Source organism: Felis catus, chromosome X (assembly GCF_018350175.1).
Source record: "Felis catus isolate Fca126 chromosome X, F.catus_Fca126_mat1.0, whole genome shotgun sequence".
NCBI classification, from domain to species: Eukaryota; Metazoa; Chordata; class Mammalia; order Carnivora; family Felidae; genus Felis; species Felis catus.
The window spans coordinates 6,764,513-6,784,544 of record NC_058386.1 but is presented as its reverse complement, the minus strand read 5'-3'; the positions used below and the strand labels follow the sequence as shown (position 1 = coordinate 6,784,544).

Genomic DNA, 20,032 nt, shown 5'->3' with positions numbered 1-20,032 from the left:
TATATGTTAGAGACCCCCAGAGAGCTCTCATCCTTCAGCCAAGTGAGGACACAATGAGCAGATGTCATGGAGGAAACAGGAAGTGGGTCCTCACCCGATCCCAAATCTGCCAGTGCCTGGATCTCAGACTTCTAGCTCCCAGAGCTGCGAGCGATAAACGTGACGTTTAAGCTGCCCCATCTGTTGTATGTTGCCACAGCAGCGTGAAATGGCTCAGGCACCACCCCGAGTCACGTTGTTGTTTATTCTGTCACGTTGGGTGCTTAGAAATAAGTAAAATCTGGGGCGCCTGGGTGGCTCGGTTAGCTGAGCGCCCAAGCCCTCAATTTTGGCTCAGGTCACCATCCCACAGGCGTGAGGTCTTGAGCCCTGTATCGGGGATCCACACCCAGCGTGGAGGCTGCTTAACATTCTTTCTCTCTCTGTTGCTCTCTTTCTCTCTCTCTGCCCTTCCCCCCCCCCCCCCCCAAAAAAAGAAAGAAGCAAAATCTAATCATCAGGCTCTCAATGTCAGCATTTTAGATATGTGGAGCCAGAGGATGCTGTTATGGGGCTGTGCTGTGCACCGGAGGCTGCTGAGTGTCCTCTCTGGCCTCCACCCGCTAGATGCCAGCACCAGCTCCCACCCGCCGTGGTTCTGACGATCAAAAACGTCTCCAGACTTTGCCAAATGGTCCGAACTGCGAAAGTGCTGCTGGTCGAGAACACTTCTGGAGAAGAAAACCCAGCACGTTGTGTTTGCGACGACAATGAAAACGCGCGGACAGAGCCGTACGCGGTGCGCCGCTAGCTCACAGGTGTCGCTTAAGGACGCGGCCAAGCCCCCACGAGAGATCGCTGAAAACGCAGCCTAAGAGCTGGGCTTTTTCCAACAGGCTGCGTCCAGTCTTCCCACAAGATCAGCGGTATGTTCATCAGAAAGTGAAACGCGGAGTTCTTCCTTCAGCGGTCAGATGTCTTTTGGTTTCCACGGAGAAAGTGTTTCCAGATGATGCACCGGCAAGAAGCTGCTTCTGGTTCCCCAGCCCCAAGTGTCTGATAAACACACGTGTCCGCACATGTGACCGCACAGGACCGCGGAGCAGGGGACACGCCATCCGTAAGACACCAGGGACCGGGGGCAGCTTCTGTCAGTCCGCTCCTCTTTCTCTTCACGCGCCATCCTCACATTTCCTATCACGGACCAATTTTTGTAAGTTTGTAAGTCGGGATAAGGCTTTCCCAACACACTGTTAACTTTTTAAAGGCTTTTTGACTTGTAAGCCGCGGAGAAAAGAAAACAGAAACTAGCCGTGGCCTGCAAGAGAACCAGGTGAAATGTCACTTGGTCAACGAGACTTGCCCTATGTGTCCCCCCAACGGAGCTATATAGTTTAATTAAAAAAAACAAAAAACAAAAAACAACCCCCAAAACCCTAGTCATTGGGGGCGGCTGGGTGGCTCAGTTAGTTAAGCATCCAACTCTCTTTTTTTTTTTTAATTTTTTTTTTTCAGCGTTTTTTTATTTATTTTTGGGACAGAGAGAGACAGAGCATGAACGGGGGAGGGGCAGAGAGAGAGGGAGACACAGAATCGGAAACAGGCTCCAGGCTCCGAGCCATCAGCCCAGAGCCCGACGCGGGGCTCGAACTCCCAGACCGCGAGATTGTGACCTGGCTGAAGTCGGACGCTTAACCGACTGCGCCACCCAGGCGCCCCAAGCATCCAACTCTTGATTGCGGCTCAGGTTATGGTCTCATGGTTGCGGGACTGAGCCTTACGTCGGGCTCTGCGCTGAATGTGGGGCCTGCTCAAGATTCTCTCTCCCTCGGCCCCTCTCCCGTTCTCTCTCTAAAAAAAGCGAAACCAAAGAAAAACAAATCCTAGTAGCTGGATCAATTACCCTACACACAACTGAACACCTAACTAGCTTTTCAAGGATTGTTTCTTCGGGGCGCCTGGGTGGCTCCATCAGTTGGGCAGCCGACTCTTGGTTTCGGCTCAGGTCACGATCGCACGGTTTGTGAGTTCGAGCCCTGTGGTGGGCTCTGTGCTGATGGTGTGGAGCCTGCTTGGGATTCCCTCTGTCCCTCCCTTGCTCACACAGGCCCTTTCTTTCTATCTCTCTCAATACACACACACACACACAAATGTATAAAAATTAAATGACTGTTCCTTTAATTTTTTTTAATGTTTATTTTTGAGAAAGAGAGACAGAGTGCAAATGCGGGAGGGGCAGAGAGAGAGAGAGAGAGAGAGAGAGAGGGAGACACAGAATCTGAAGCAGGCTCTGAGCTGTCGGCACAGAGCCTGATGCAGGGCTCAAACTCGGGAACAGCGAGATCATGACCTAGGCCGAAGTCAGACACTTAACCAACTGAGCCACCCAGGTGCCCCTATTAAATGTTTCTTTTAAAACCTAATGAAAAAAAAAAAAGAATTTACAGTAACCAGTAAAACGTACATATATATTCTTAGACTATTCAATACAAACATGAGAACACTCTCCGAACTGACCATAAACCTAGCAGCAATATTCGGTCCACTTCAACTCGTCAACGGGTCTGATTACACTGAAATCAAGAGAAACCAACAATTAACTGGGTGCTTAGTTGCCACCCCTCCAAGCAATGAATGTGAAGGCAGTAGGGGTTGTTTTGAAGGGTTCACTTCACTTTTTTTGACTCCACGGGGCAAATGGCTGAGATTCATTGGCCAAAAGTTACTGTTTTAGACCAACCTCACCAACTTCCACTCATTAAGGGTGGGAAAGAACTTACCTATCCTCTGTTCTCCAAGACAAGATCTAAATCTCACAGATGGGTGTTAGAATAAAATGATGGATCTCCCCCCGCTCCCCGAGTTCTGCTGTATAATTTCATATAACAAAGTGCTCAGGTACTAGAGGTATTCAAGTTCACCGGCTCTGAACACAAGGATGCATTCCCAACACAACGTTTCTTCCTTTTTTTCTATTTTTTAAAAATGTGTATTTATTTTTGAGAGAGAAAGACAGACACAGTGTGAGTGGGGGAGGAGCAGAGAGAGAGGGAGACACAGAATCCGAAGCAGGCTCCAGGCCCCGAGCTGTCAGCACAGAGCCTAACGCGGGGCTCGAACCCGCGAACCGCGACAACATGACCTGAGCCAAAGTCGGACACTCAACCAACTGGGTCACCCAGATGCCCCCGCCAACACAACACTTCTGATTTCAGGGTCAGCAAGGACATTCTGCCTCTCCTGTCACCCGCCTTCCCAGGTGCCATTTTCTGAGGCCATCCACAAGTGAAGACGGAAGGAAGGAGCCCTTGTCCTGTTCTTTACGAAACCCAGTCATAAGCGATGGCTTAGGCAGTAGGAGTTTCAATGGTAGTGATACCATTTCTCAAGTCCCCCATTCCTGCCTTCGCTTAAACGGGAAATGGCTCTTGCGGATGGAAAAGATTGGTAAGGCAAGGCTGTGAACTCCTTAACATGAGCTGCTCTACATTTCCACAATTTCTACTCAAGGACAGGACGGCCTGAGTTCTCTGTATCAGACGACAGAGATTCAATTTACACGAATGGTTCAGCTCTATTTCTTGCTCTTCGGTTTTTAATGTGGTAAAATACACATCACATATAATTTACTATCTAACCTTTCGATGTACAATTCACTGTCACTGAGTACATTCACGCTGTTGACCAACCATCCCCCCATCCACCTCCAGAACTTTCTCATCTTCCCACAGCGGAACTCTGTCCCCACTGAACACTCACTCCACATTTCCCCCTCCCCCTGGTCCCTGGCACCCACTCTTCTGTCCACTGTTTGTCTTTGTGAGCTGGACTCCTCCAGCTTTTTCAACGTTTATTTATTTTTGGGACAGAGAGAGACAGGCATGAACGGGGGAGGGGCAGAGAGAGAGGGAGACACAAAATCGGAAACAGGCTCCAGGCTCCGAGCCATCAGCCCAGAGCCCGATGCAGGGCTCAAACTCCCGGACCGCGAGATCGTGACCTGGCTGAAGTCGGACGCTTAACCGACTGCGCCACCCAGGCGCCCCATCCTCCAGCTTTTTAATGTATACGCTTCAAGGTCACGAAAGTGGAACCGTCTGAAACCACCAGTTTGATTTTAAGGGGAAGAAAAAGCACACCGGGGCCACAGGTCATTTCTCGTGACCCTGTCGCGTCCACTTTCCAGAAGGACTGATACACGTGGATGCTCATGCCCCTCAGAGGAGGCTGTGGGCTCCACACTCACCGGGCCAATTCAGCGTGACCCACGTGTGCCAGTTTTCCAGGCCTTTCCCGCCACTCGTACTTCTGCCGAAATAACAATCCCACAATGAACGAACCCCCTGACTTCACCTCGCCCTGGCTCCCTCCATCAAACACTCAGACATCTGAAGCGAGAACACAGGTAAAGGCACATTTCACACGGGGGTGGGGTGGGTGGGGCTGAACGGTCTCCGGAGGCCGTGTGACATCGCGAATCGCATCTCAGCCCTAACGCTTGCTGTGCACACTTTATTCAACTGTCAGCACTGTGTGTTGTTTCCTACATGCTCCTCCTGGGAAAGAAAGGTCTGCGAAGAGGCCGGGAAGCGTTCACACTGCAAAGCAGCAGCTCACGTCACACAAGCATGACTGGACCCTATACCGGAACTTACCGAAATCCCGCTGCAAATAACAACGCGCACAAACGGTCTGCCCGGCATTTTCTGTGTGTAAGGAGATGGTGTAAGAGGGGGTGATAGAACAAAGTTCTGGGTGTCTACCATATTCAAGGTGTGGTGTTTAGAAATACTAGGGATTAAACAAATTCACACACAACCTGTCTTTAAGCTATTTAGTAAGACATCTACGCAAACAACGAAGGGCTCCAATAGTTAAGCCCCCGAAAGTATTATGGACGGCCTCCAACTTCTGAGAAGGGAAGGTCTGGCAGAGGGGAAACGCAATTCCTGTTGATGAAGATGAGGTTGGGGGAGAAACATGGGAATAGGAAGAGAAAAGCTGCACAGGAGCCGTGTGTGTGTGTGTGCGCGCGCGCGTGCGCGCATGTGTATGCACACACGCACGCGTGCCTGAGGGGGCTGCTATACAAGAACGATTTTGACCTTTTATGATACACCAAATGCTCCCCTAGACCCAGCGCGGGAAGACCACCCTCTGTGATAAGCTGGTGTCTATGAAACGCCATCGATGTCTATTATGTCGGGTAGGAGCCGGCCTATGTCCTCTCTCCACTCTGGAAGAACACTTTTAGCGGGCGCATGAGGTCTGTGCTGGCTGCAATAAAGTCAGGGTCAAAGCATGGGATTCATGCAGGATTCAGGGCGCCCGGTGGCTAAGAGCCAGAAACTCCGATTTCTAATCATAATGTCATCGCTTTCTAGCTCCAGGTTGGCGGCCAGGTCGCAGGACTCCGTTTCTCATCTCCAAACTGAGGATAGCAATAGCCCCTATGCCTGGAAGAGGCTGCGAGGGTTAAACGCTTTTCTGTAAATTCTCAGAGCGGGGCCTCCTGCACAGTAGAGATCCAGGATGCGGTAGCTCGTCCTCCCATCCAGCTGACTGTGCGCATCCCCAAAGAGTGACCAAAACGGGCCTTCTGGAGGGATCGGCAGGACACCCCACCCTCACTAAATGGACTCAGAGCTGCTCTCCTGGGAACAGTTCATCGGTGATCTCCAAACCCGCAAGCGGAACTTCTAAAACCCGTCGAAGAAAGCACGATGCACAGAGGCCTCACGGTGTGTATTCCTTTCCTAACATGGATGCGTTGGAGATACAAGACGACTGTCTTTCTTTCTTTCTTTCTTTCTTTCTTTCTTTCTTTCTTTCTTTCTTTCTTTTCTTTCTTTCTTTCTCTTTCTTTTCTTTCTTTTCTTTTTCTTTTTCTCTCTCTCTCTCTTTCCTCTTTCTTTCTTTCTCTTCTTTCTTCCTTCCTTCCTCTCTTTCTCTCTCTTTCTTTCTTAATATTATTTTCATGTTTTTATTTATTTTTGAGAAAGAGTGTAAGCAGGGGAGGGGCAGAGAGAGGAGGAGACACAGAACCAGAAGCAGCCTCCAGGCTCTGAGCTGTCAGCACAGAGCCCGACGCGGGGCTTGAACTCACAAACAGTGAGATCATGACCTGAGCCGAAGTCGGATGCTTAACCGACTGAACCACCCAAGCGCCCTAACACAAGGCAACTTTCAACACCTCGCCGGTTCGGGAACAGCATCTGTTTCCAGCCCCAGTTCTGAGAACTCCCATGGATGCTCTCCAACCGCTCCAGTTCTAGAATAAAAGAAAGCTTTGGGGGCCCTGGGACAGCTCCTTGGCCTCAAACACATGGAGAAACAAAGCAAAAAATAACCCCCCAAACAGAGGGGTTCTTAATTAGGGCAGTTGTGTTTACTTTCTTGCCTGACCCAGTTGTGACATGAGGCCCCTCAACTGGCTGATCGGAGCTGTTCAGTGCACAGGGAAGGCCCCAGCACTCCCCGGTTGACCTGCTCCCAGACCAGAGCGGTGGAGACCGGAGCGGTGGAGGCGGGGTGGTGGAGACCCAAGAGTGTGGCCCATGGCGTGTCTGTGGTGCCTGCGAAGGGAAGCAAGCCAGCACATGCAGCGATCTGGACAGAAGAGCCTTCGAGAAAGCGAAGGCGAGTTTCTTCATTTTGCGATTTGATTGCAAGGTGGCAGAAACTCCTATTCACCACGGCTCCCTTCCCAAATTAGTTCAAAGTTCAGCCGCAAGAGAAATATCGTTTAAGGGTTTCGTTTTATTTAGCAGGGAGAGGGCTGCCCCAAACATCAAGTTGGAACTGCCACTTGATTACCTTGAAGATATGACCACAAGGGACCTATGTGGGAGCTGGCCTTGTCCCCAGATAGAGAGCAAAGCACACAGGCATTAAAGGAGGAAATTAGGTCCTAATCTGATACCATTACAGGGGAAAGTTTCTCTGCGAACAATCTGCCCCATTATGAAATAGTCTCTTAAAATCTTTTAAAGCAGCCCTTTTTCTCCAGGGATGGAAGAAAAGTTTGTCTCATTTCTCGTTCCCTATTAGCCTGTTGGCGTGGATGCTGGAAGAATCCATTGGGTTCAAATAATCTGGAAAAGACTCAGGTCTCTGGGACCTGTCTCTCTGCAGCCCGAGGACCAAAAGCCAGAGCCACCAGAAAATCTGTTGGCAATGACCTCATCATCCAAAAGGCACTTTCTCTCTTTCTTCGTGGACATTCTGGCTTCAACGCAGTGGGTCTTAACTTGCTGACTGCTTCCCCCAGGCCGTCTTCCTCCCTTCAAACGGGAACTGGGTTTACTTTTATTTTACAATCAGTGGTCAGTTTAAGAGGAAATTTTTTTTTAGTTAAAATCTTTTTTTCAAGTTTGTTTATCTTTCAGGGAGAGAGACAGAGCACGAGCAGGAGAGGGGCAGAGAGAGGGAGACGCACAATCAGAACCAGGCTCTAGGCTCCGAGCTGTCAGCACCGAGCCTGACATGGGGCTCGAACTGACGGACCATGAAATCATGACCTGAGCCAAAGTCGGATGCTTCACGGACAGACCCACCACCCACGTGCCCCAAATTTTTAATGCACGTATTAACATTTACATACAATCCTTTTCTAAAACCTGCTTGGGGACCAGCTTATTGTGGAGATGAAACCGACTGGTCTTATCACTTGGCATTACTTCTTTCTCCCCCGTGACTGTAATTAAGCCAACGTGTAGCTGTTGAAATACCTCGCTGTTCAATGACAAGGGGGTTCAATGAATTACGGCATTTACGGTTTGACCCCAATTACAGGCAAATATACACATGGAAAATGTTGGGGGGGGGGAATACATGAAAACATGAACAGTGGTTTCATCTTGACCGCTTTCTTTCTAGACTTACCATCGTTTACCAGTGAGTATACGTATATGTTATTTCATAGTAATAAAAGATACCTAAAGAAACGATTTTCCACTCATCTCACAGTTATTTACTTATTTGCACTCAGACGGCCCAAACCTATACACCAAATCAAACAACTTATTTTATTACCAGAGTTACGACCAACAATACTACCATTTAAATACGGGAATAAACCAGGGGAATGAGGTGAAGTCCGAAAAAGAATATACTTCATGACTGGGGAAAACATCCATGATGCAGAGTTAGAGACAAAAAAAGCAGGTTTCAAATGCACACGATGATAAATTTTGTTTTGTATACACACGTGCGCACCCACGCGCCCACACACACAAATGGAAGAGAACCCTCCAAAAGAGTCTCACATCTAGTCCTGGGGGTGGAATTTTGCTAGATTTATCTCCCTACGTGCGCTTTTTGTATTTTCCAAATTTTCTCCTAGGCACATGAACTGTTTTCACATTCATTAAAATGTAATTAAAACCTGGCACAGAGTCTCCAGAAATAATCCGCATGAGAAAGACTCCGCGCTTCTAAGAAGGAAATGAGGCTTCAGGGTGGGGAGGACAGAGAGGAGGGGCTCTCTTCGTAGACACATAATGCTGCTCTTCATGGAATAAAAAACATCCCCGGGTGAGGCGTTCAGAAAGGGTCCTTTCTGTGCTTAGCCGCCCTTCTGGGTTAATTAATGGCTTGCCGGGGCCTTCAAGTGCGCGTCAAAGGCAGATGCTGACGTGACAGGAAAGGCGTCCAGTCCTTGGTCCTCGGGGTTACCTCCAAAACCATCTGTGTGCCTCCCAAGTGGCCACGGAGTCCTCTCTCAAACTCTGTGCACTCGCCACTGTATTTGCTTACACATCTCTCTCTGCCTGTCCAGGAGGAAGGCTTCCTAAAAGTGCCCAATCTAGTAACAGCAAACCACTGCTGCCTCTCGCTGTGACGGTGTGCGTCCCAAGACCAGACAATGTACAATCTCCCTTTTCTATTCTTCCCCCCCTCTCCAGACTAAAATGCAAGCTCATGCACCCAAGATGTCCAAGCAGACTGCCTTGGAGACATAACAGTACTCTTTTTCTAATGACTTTGGTTTAAGCCAACACTTCCAATCAATCTGTACATCGATTTACAAATTTAATTATCTTCAAGACTGAGAAGTTGGAAACAGCTTCTCTACAATGTACACTAGGCCCTCCAACAGATTTTAGGAAGACATACAGGCTGGCTATGCGATCTCTAACACACTCTGATTTTCACCCACTTACACAGGATTTATTTTGGCCTTTAGAATTCCCTTTCCTGTGTTAGGGAGTCATGGGCTCATATAACGTGGCCTCTGGAGTTTTGAAAAATAAACCCTGTGGCTTTCTCTATAAATATAAAAGCAGGCAATGCCTCACCCATTCACGTGGTGTGGAACTCCTAAGTCGTCATATAACAGCATCTTTTCACGTTTCAGTTTAAATGAAGAACAAAAATATAATAAAATAAAAAAAAAACACTTAAAACATTATGACTCTAAGCATTAGATGAGAATGCAATGATCCTCCTATTTATGTCGGCAAATGTAGAACTAAATTTTTATCATCAAATGCTATGCAACTTACATTTTCACAGCCACAAGGCTGGTAAGATTTAGGGGCACCTGTGTGGCTCAGTCAGTTAAGCGTCTGACTTCGGCTCAGGTCACGATCTCATGGTTTGTGGGTTTGAGCCCCGTGTCGGGCTCTGTGCTGACAGCTCACAGCCTGGAGCCTGTTTCGGATTCTGTGTCTCCCTCTCTCTCTGCCCCTCCCCTGCTCATGCTCTGTCTCTGTCTCAAAATTAATAAAAACATTTAAAAAATAAATAAAGAAAAAAGAAAAATTTTAGGGGTGCCTGGGTGGCTCAGTTGGTTAAGCATCCAACTTTGGCTCACGATCTCACGGTTCGTGAGTTCGAGCCCTGTGTCGCGCTCTGTGCCGACAGCTCGGAGCCTGGAGCCTGCCTCGGATTCTGTGTCTCCCTCTCTCTCTGCCTCTCCCCTGCTCGTTCTCTCTCTCGCTCTCTTTCTCTCTCAAAAATAAGTAAATAAACATTAAAAAAAAACAGGCCGGTAAGATTTAAAATTCAAAATAAAGCACTGACAGGAATAGTGAGTGTGTGGCAAATCTCGGTACTACTGACATTTGGGACCAACTGAGTCTCTGTGGTGGGGGCTCTCCTGAGCACCGTCGGAGGCCCAGCAGCATCCCTGGCCTCTGCCCACTAGATGCCAGTAGCGCCCTCCCCCAGAAAAATGTGTCCACGTGTGGCCAAGTGTCCTCCCCGCTCCCTACCGCCCCGGGGAGGGGTGAGGAGCTGCCTCTGACTGAGAACCTTCCGGTTAGGGCCACTTCTCATTACATGGCAGGAAGGCCCCCAAATTCCTAAAAGTCTTCGCTCCCTGAACACGGGCAGCGCCTCTGCTAAGTGACCACAGCTTGGCGTCTGTCTGAACCCGGTCATGGGCCCTCCAGAACCGCACTTCCAGATTACTCCAGTTCAAAAAGCACAAGTCGGAAGAGGGAGAAATAAAACCGGTGCGTTCCTCCAGGCGCCAGTCAGCCCTCTGCGGCCCGCAGGCCACACCCCACCTGCTGCTTCCCCTCGTGGGGCCTGCGAGCTACGAAGAGGTTTTACGTTTCTAAATGGTTGAAAAGGAAATCAAAAGAATCATATTTTATGACCCATGAAATTGAGAGGACATTCAAATTCCAGTGTCCATAAATAAAGTTTTATTGGCACTCAGCCACGTTCACTCATTTACGGGTGATCGATAGCTCCTTTTACACAAGAGCACAGCTGAGTGGCCGTGACAGAGACTGGCCGGCCCTCAAAGCCTAAACTGTTTACTCTCGTCCCTGACAGAAAATGCTGCCCCTGCTCCACCCAAGACGACAACCGCCTTGTCTGTTCCCAGCTTGAAAGCTACCTGTCTGCTAAGCGGAGGTGATGCCCCCAACTGCGGATGCTCCCATGAACAAACCAACCGCTTTCAAAGTGAGAGCAGGTGGGGCACCTGGGTGGCTCCTTCCCTTCAGCGTCCAGAGCCTGGAGCCTGCTTCGGATTCTGGGTCTCCCTTTCTGTCTGCCCCCACCCCCCCCTCAAAAATAAAAAAGTTTAAAAAATTAAAATATTAAAAGTAAGAGCAGGAAACACCATTGCCACGGTCAGCTGTGAATGGCTCTCAAAGGAGCACACGTGTAGAAATTAGGTAAATCTAAGGGAGCTTATGATTAGTTGTCGCTTTCTGACACACAGCACCCAACACACAGAAAGGAGATGTGATCCACAGATGATTCCCAATCTTACTCACGCACGATAGGTACTGTGGTCAGTACTCAACAGAGTGCCTTTCCTCGCATCATCCCAAATGACCATGCACATCTTACAAACTTCCCAATGAATTATCAAAGGCTACCAAAAAAAACACACAAAACACACCAAAACGAAAAACCCAAAACCCAAAGTCATCTATAAAGCTCAAAACCAGTGCATCATACACAGCAGGAATTCAATGTATGCTCCACTCAATGGAACCTTGTGTTCCCTACGTACGGAGTTAAATCCCAGTCAAAACACTGATGACCAGCAGACCTCTCCCAGCTTCTCTCTGACATTTAGAAGATGATTCAACTACATTTCAAAAAATACTCATGGAAAAGCCTGGCAGTTCACCACAATTCTAAACACAGTTACCATACAACCTAGCAATTCTCCTCTCTGATATATACCCAAGAGAAATGGAGACAGACGTCGGCACAAAAACTTGTACCCAAACGTTCGGAGCAGCATTATTCATAACTGAAAGGGAAATGCAACTCAAATGTCCACCAACTGATGGATCAACAACAAAGACGTGGTATAACCCTACGATGGAATATTCTTCGGCCATAAGAAAGATTCATGCTGCAACATGGATGAACCCTGAAAATATATTAGGTTAAAGCCAATCACAAGCTCAACTTAATTAACATTTTACAAATTTTTGTTTATTTTGAGAGAGCACACGCACATACAAGTGGGAGAAGGACAGAGAGAGGGAGAGAGAATCCCAAGCAGGCTCCACACCGTCAGTGCAAAGCCTCATATGGGGCTCAAACTCATGCATGAACCGTGAGATCACGACCTGAGCTGAAACCAAGAGTCGGACGCTTAACTGACTGGGCCATCCAGGTGCCCCTACAAATTTACGTTCTCATTAGCAAACAATAATTTTCAAATATTTGAGTAAAATATCAAGATTCTTATACATTTAGGGACTCCTGGGTGGCTCAGGTGGTTAAACGTCCTACTTTGGCTCACGTCATGATCCCATGGACGGTGGGTTCAAGCCCCACGTCGGGCTATGCGCTGAATGAAAGCACAGGGTCCACTTCAGATCCTCTGTCCCCATCTCTCTCTGCCCCTCCCCTACTCGTGTGCACATGTGCTCCCTCTCTCTCAAAAATAAACATTTAAAAAAGTATATTAAAAAAATTTTTAAAGATTCTTACATGTTTACTTTGTTGAACAGTTTTGCATTACTTGGTTTTAAACAAAAAAATACCTCAATAAAATTCTTCAGTTAAATCTAGGACTAGGATCACTTTAGTTCCACTTGAGTTTTTTTTAAAGCAATAAGCAAAAGTCTTGCCCAAATTTCCATCTTTATGTATTTAAGATTGTAAAGGTTCTGTGGGTTTTATTATTTTTACGAAGAATAATTAGAGAAAGACAAAATTGTAAATATAAAAAGTAAATAATACAGGAAACACCAAAAAGTAAATAATAAAATCAAACCCTAAAATCCCACCTACCAAACAATGACAACTTTTGTAGAACTGGCCATCAGGTTTAGTTTGGCATATGGGCTTCAACTCTTGGCGTCTGTTTGATTTGGTCTTCTAGAAATTTTATCTTCTCCTAGATATGTAAGTAATAACCCCATGTTGTTCTAATAAGTTTCAAGGTTAACCAGCTAGTCAATTTGCAGATACAAACAAAATACATTAAGAAACTAATAACGTCCAGGGGCGCTTGGCTGGCTCAGTCAGTAGAGCACGGGACTCTCGATCTCAGGACTGTAAATGTGAGCCCCATGTTGGGTAGAGAAATTACTTAAAAAAAAATAAAATCAGGGGCGCCTGGGTGGCTCAGTGGGTTAAGTGTCTGACTTCGGCTCAGGTCATGACCTCAAGGTTAACGTGTTTGAGCCCCTCACTGGGCTCTGTGCTGACAGCTCAGAGCCTGCAGCCTGCTTTGGATCCTGTATCTCCCTTTCTCTCTGCCCCCCCCCCAAAAAACAAATAAAAATTAAAAAATTTTTAATAAATAAAAATAAAAATAAAAAATCTTAAAAAAATATACCAATAAAGCACAAAATTAAGATACAGGAGACAAAAACGTATATCCGTGTGCCTGATTATAATGCATCTTTTGGCTTAATTTTAATTCACAATGCTGACACTGGTCTTAGAAGGTGTCACACTCTCCTGGTGAGACCCAGAAAAGTTTAGAAGAGCTGGTTCAGTATCCAAAATTCACTGAAGGCAACAAAAGGCGAATTCATCATTTAGAATTAACCATACAGCCTGCAACGATTTCGTGGTGTTCCATCTACTGCCTTCAATGTCAGGAAGGAGGAGCCCCTGCAACTTGAAAACATGCCACTTTAGAACAGACAGTGTCCAGTTCTGGCACCTTCCACTTCTCCAAGGGGCTTCAGGTGAAAGGACAAAGACCAACAGCATGTGGGCTGCTCACCTTTACGGTGACTTCATGTGTAGACCTCGGGACCAGTGAGCTCCCCAGCATCCGATCAGATAAACTGCCAACTGGCCGCCGGGACCTGCCTGGGGAGAAACGAGAAGATTTGAAGAAAAAAGTTAAAATTCTTTGGGAATGATTCCCCTCTGGCCTCTCCTACTTCTTTGTTTTCTTTTTCAAATCGGTGACATTGTCTTCCTTTTAAATCTCAGCTCAAACGAAACGCATTTTATGACGTTATAATCTCCATCTTCCACTTTAACACAGACTATGCAGCTTTACCTGCAAAGTGAAAGAGGGGAAGGAGAATGGCCAGTCGGTACTGAACGCGTAGAAATCCTGGAAGGAAAGTCTCTAAGGAAATAATCAGTTTTGGTTCAGACAGTGCTACCGCTCTCCTTTAATGATAATCAATGCCTATCTGAAATACCTTTGTTTTAGGAACTGTGTCATATGCAACCAGGAAACTAAACCGTACACACCTCTAAGAGAAGAAAACACGATTTAAGGAAACTTTATAGACATTGTTCACACTGACGTTTGTAACGGTCTGGCACGCATGTCCATGGGGTACACCCTCGGGTATACTGTGCTCATCAACACACAGGAGTAACATTACAATCTCTTTTTTCCCTGGGGTGCCTCGGTGGCTCAGTCGGTTAAGCATCTGACTTTGGCTCGGGTCATGATCTTGTGGTTCGTGGGTTCGAGCTCCGCGTCGGGCTCTGTTCGGACGGCTCAGAGCCCGAAGCCTGCTTTCTCGGTCTCCTCCTCTCTCTGTCCCTCACCCGCTCATGCTCACTCGTGCGCTCACTAACTCTCTCTCTCTCATGAACATTAAAAAAATTAAAAAACAAAAAAAGAATCTGTTTTTCCCTTTGGCTTCCCTAAAGTAAAGCAAAAGAAAAGCATATGGATTCAAAGCATCTCGATGTATCCATTACTGTTTCCATACATTTCAATTCCACCCGAATGCCACCATTCGCGATTCTCAAGAAGCCAGATGTACAGCTCATGAGGGGACTTCGTATCAAAATCTTGTTTGTACTTTTCAGTCAATATAAACACTACACAGTCAACCAGAATTTACGGAACAGTATTTACCTTTTTCCTCATGAAATTTCTTTGGTTGTGAATGGATCCAGCCTCCTACGTTTAAATTACCTACTATAGTCTATAAGCTCAAAATCTAAGGAAATTAACTGCCCGCTATTTTCTCTAAATTCTTGTTCAATCACCTTAAGTGATAATAAAAACGTACCAGGGTTAATATAATTCAATTCCACAAGTGAAGCTATGAGTAATGGTGTTTCTTATTAGTGAATGCAGAGCCTTGTAAAATGTTTTAAGGAAATTCAAGTAAATTAGTCCCACTGAGTCATGTTTATAGCTATGCTGTTCAAAGAAAGGAGGCTAAAACGATTTTATAGGTAGGTTCACAGGCCGTTAAGTTTCATTACAGTGCATTTAAAAAAAGTCATAAGGATATGTAAGATAAAAGTAATAATGAGGGCAATTTTAAAAAACCTACCACAGGGGGCGCCTGGGTGGCTCAGTCGGTTGAGCATCCAACTCTTGACTTCGGCTCAGGTCATGATCTCATGGCAGGGAGATCAAACCCTGTGTCAGACTGCACTGAGTGTGGACCCTACTTAAGATTCTCTCTCTCCCTCTCCCCCTGCCCCTCCCCTGCTCACACACTCCCCCTCTCAAAAACAAAACTAAACAAAAAACCTACCACTGAAGAAGAGAGATTCAAATAAAATCCCCTTACAACTCTCTGAATAGGAATTATTCACCAGAGTGAAGCAGGCATAAAGGGATATTGATTCTGCTTATAAGACACAAATACATTTCGTTCTGAAAACACTTCTGTAGTAGAAATAAAACAGGACAATACTCCTTATAGTACCTGAAGCAGAAACCAAATTATTAGTTTAGGGATTGAGTTGAAAATTACCACAGGGGGAAAAAAATAGCCTTATGATGAAATTGCTAAATACCACAAAGTATCAAAATATGAGCAGATGTCACCACAATAAGCCCCAAATTGCTCGGGAATTAAAACGCTAAAATCCGTAATAATTCAATAAGTAATTAATATATAAACAGCTCTTATTACAAGCTGTTCAGAAAAACCTTTAGAATCAAATTCTTATTCTTTGGTCCAAAACAGATGGTAACTCACAAATTAGTGTCTTGGAATTGAAGATTATCTTTTATATATGTTGTTAGACTCAGTAAGTGTAATTAACATCATCTGTGTGTTACAAACACACAAAAAAGGGAAAATATGACTGGCTGATAACATTCTTCTGCTTATGCAACATGTCAAAATTAATTAGTTTATTGATAGAAACAACAAATTAAGATGATAAAGCCGATCTTCGAATACCTAATCATAACTGATTTTCCCGTTATTGTTACCCAAACGGAACCATTACCAATAATCACCAATGGCAAAAAAGGTTCACGTCCTGCAAAGCCTGTGTGTGAAATGCCAATCATTTTAACCAATGCAACACACAAGGTAACAATAAACGCGAAAAGGACTGCACGATTTTCTGGTCGCTCCTCAGCTCTTGGCAAGGCATGGGGTAGACACATCCTGGCAGTCCGTCCACGTAGGAGGTACAGAGCCTCAAGACATTCACAGTGTTGCACAAACATCCACTCTGTCAAGTCCCAAAACATTTCCGTGGCTCCAAAAGGAAACCTTGTACTCATTAAGCAGTCCCTCTTCTCCTCACACCCTCTCCCGGCTCTGGCAACCTCCAGCCTACCCTCTGTCTCTCTGGCTTTGCCTATTCTGAGCATTTCACATAAATGGAAGAAACAATACCTCCTGTGTCGGGCATCTTTCACTCAGCATCGTGTTTTCAAGGTTCGGCCATGATGCAGCCTGCCCTGGGACCTCATTCCTTTCTGTGGCTGAACAGGATTCTACTGTATGGATGAACTTCATCTTGTTCATCCGTCCATCAGTTCAAGGGCATTTTGGCTTCTGTGAACGGTGTCGCTACGCACCTTCGCGCACCAAGTGTTTGAGGCCCTGTTTTCCATCCCTTCGGATGTATACCGACCGGGGAGGGGAACTGCCCTATAGCATTTTGCCTTCTTCCTCCTTTGCTGGAGCCGCATCCTCTCCAGGACTGACAGATGCCAACAGGACGGGCAGAGGGAAGGAGTTCAGCGAGCAGGGGCCTGGGGACGGGAGCCGACCGCTAGCCGGGGACAGGCAGGGAGGTCTGCACGAGGAGCAGGGTGCAGGAGGGAGCCCGGGCCCCCGCCAGCACGCCAGCTACAGGTGGTAAATGGCCCTACACGGCAAACACCGTGACAAAGAGTAAGTCACTATTTCTCTGCTCGGAGCAAAGCACATTACTCTCCTGTTCAGGATCTTCGCGAAGTGCCAGGCATCAGAGAAACCGGATTTGTTTTGTTTTGCCGCCGCCCCTCCCCCACTCCCCCCCCCCCCCAGCTTTAGCACCCAAGTTCTGACTTCAGACCTGCTCACATTCCTGGGCAGATCCATCAAGGGCCACTTGGGTTGACAATGGTTGCCCAGGTGACTTCGCAGATTTAATACCGAGACTTTGTATGGACCCAGGCACGTAATACTGAATAAAAGCATGCAATCATTACAGCGCATCTGTACTTTAACACAGTGGTTCTGCCTGGGGCGACTGTGTCTTCCACCCCTGGATATGTTAGGCACGGTCTGCAGACGTTGTCGGCTGTCACAACCGGAGGAGGAGGAGGTCCAATGACCACTACTGGGGAGAGACCAGGGATGCCGCTGGACATCCTAAAACTCACAGGACAGCCTACCCGCAAGAAAGTCTGACTCGCGGCAAGATGTCAATAATGCCAAGGTAGAGAAACTTGAACAAAACAGATTTGAGACTCACCGAGTTCTCTTCGTGACTCCTAATTTCTACTGCGAAATACTAGAAGGTGAGTAACACTTTCAGGCAGGTCTTAGATTCAGAAAGAAGTGTCTAGGGGAAGCTTCCATAGACCATCATAATGCCTCCTTCCTGGTTGCCCGAGTTATAAAACAAAGCCAACAGCCCACATGGATCACTAAGGCAAAGGGACAAAGCATATGTTCTTACTGATCATAAATTAAATGCTTGATTCTATCTCTTGGTAGAATCGAATTCAATTTGCACAATAAAGGGTGTTTTTTGTCTAATTATTTATTTTAAGAGACAGAGCAAGTGGGGGAGGGGTAGAGAGAGAGGGAGAGAGAATCCCAAGTAGCCTCCGCACTGTCAGGGCGAAGCCCAATGTGGGGCTTGAACTCATAAACTGTGAGATCATGATCTGAGCCGAAAGCAAGAGCTGAACATTTAACCCACTGAGTCACCCAGGCGCCCCTTCAACGTGTGTTTATTTTTGAGAGACAGAGCATGAACGGGGAGGGGCGGGGGTGGGACAGAGGACCCGAAGCAGACTGTGCGCTGACGGCCGTGAACCCCACATGGGGCTTGAACTCATGAACCGTGAGATCGTCACCTGAGCCAAAGTCGGACGCCTAACTGACTAAGCCACCCAGGAGCCCTGTCGATGGCGGCTGTTTTTTAAACTGCCCATGGAGCGGGACAGAGGCCTCCTACCGACAGCCAGCACCGCCTGCCAGCCACGTGAGGAAGGCACCACGGAAGCAGGTAACCCAGCCCTGGTGAAACCCTCAGAAAACCGCAGCCCCAGGGTGGCCTCTTCAGTGCAACGTCACAGGGGCCCGAGCCAGGCCCACCCTGCTGAGTCACACTGGCATTCCTCAGCCTCGGGACCCAACTCATGGTGAAGGGCAGGTGAGACACCTGACCGGGGCCAGGCGCCCTTCAGCAAGTGCGTGTGATCATTATCCACAGGCTGGGGACGGTCACGGGCAGGGCTGTGCCACGGAAGCCTAAAACCAAATGAGCTGGGGAGCCCGACAACTAGAGGTCTGAGTGCACCAAAGCGACAGAATGATGTTTTCCGGGCTGTCAGTGCACGTTTGGTCTGCGTCAGCTGAGAAACGGTTCCACGATCCAATCGGATGGGACACACTGGGTTTCGTGAAGTTATTAACAAACAAGAAGAGTGGTTCACGCGGAAGTGCACCTATCGTCTGCCCAGCTCTGTTCCAAGTGCTACAAACTCATTTGATCCTTTATTAAATAACGGAAGAAGCCCACCTACCAGAATCACACTGTGTTTTCAGTGCTGCACCCCAGGTCCCGCCAACAAGCACATCACACCAGGTGACCCCACACAAGAAATATCATTCTGCTGTCACGGTTCCCTCACGGCTCGGACCTGCAGGCGGCAGGAACTCTGGGAAGCCCCTTCTTCCGCGAGCTTCACTTCAAGCTGCTCCTCCCTGTATCCCTGTATGGGCCCCCCCCCCCGGGTGACGACACCCCACGGCCAATACGCTGTGGTTTGCCACGCTCCCAAAGCCCTCTCCGAACGGCTTGCCAGCAATATGCTGAAATTCAGAAGACAGAGCTCTGATGGACTCTGAACACGTCAGTCACTAGACCTTCCAAAAAATTGAGGTTTTCCTGTTGGAAGACTGGGTGTTCTCCAACAGAAATATGAAAACACACTTTTCAGACTTTGGACGTATGAAATCTAAAGACGACGGTACTTGACTAAAACGAAGACAAGTGTGCCCAGATGGTAATGACTGATAAAAATAAATGTTACTTTTGATATTATAATAGTATCAAGAAATAGGGCAGTTCTAGATAAGCCTTCTCCGTCGGGAATTAATCAGGCCATCATTCCCATTTCTCTTCTGACTCACTGAACTAGGAAAACGGGTACCGCGAAGTGAAAAGTCACAATGCATGGATTATTTCTTCCTATCTTCTCTCTCTCTCTCTTTTTTTAAAGCTCACTTTTGGAAAACCCTTAATTCGGGGGGGATTAAGTGTTGCCACTGTTAAGTAAAGGTTTACTTTTCTGTTAATGCATAAACCCTAAGTGAGACCCCAAAGGGATGCCTTCCCTTTTCAAGTTATGCTTATGACCTAGAAAAACTTTCTTGTATTGTTAGTGATAAAGGCTAGTAATTTTGTACATAAATTCCAAGGGGCTAACCTCTGATGTCCTTCAAAAATCAGCTTATATGTCATAAACACATAAGGTAAAAACAAGGACCACCTTAAAAGATTTTTCTTTTTTAATTTTTTTTTTAATGTTTATTTATTTTTGAAGAAGAGAGTGTGAGCGGGGGAGGAGCAGAGACAGAGAGAGACACAGAACCCGAAGCAGGTTCCAGACTCAGCAGTCATCACAGAGCCCGACACGGGGCTCAAACTCATGAGCTGTGAGATCATCACCTGGGCTGAAGTCAGACGCTTAACTGACTGAGCCATCCAGACG

The 20,032-nt window shown here is 47.0% G+C and overlaps 1 protein-coding gene across 4 annotated transcripts in view; it reads right to left on the bottom strand.

The window, feature by feature from the left end:
* TBL1X (transducin beta like 1 X-linked) overlaps window positions 1-20,032 on the bottom strand; it is a 238,206-nt gene that overhangs the window by 57,529 nt on the left and 160,645 nt on the right. For 3 of the 4 annotated variants that reach the window (XM_045050432.1, XM_023249354.2, XM_023249355.2), the window contains one exon: window positions 13,646-13,734. The gene's annotated coding sequence lies outside the window, so the exon portion shown is untranslated. Of the gene's footprint in view, window positions 1-2,496; window positions 2,553-13,645; window positions 13,735-20,032 lie in introns of all 4 variants that reach the window. The other variant, XM_023249356.2, reaches the window with a different exon arrangement.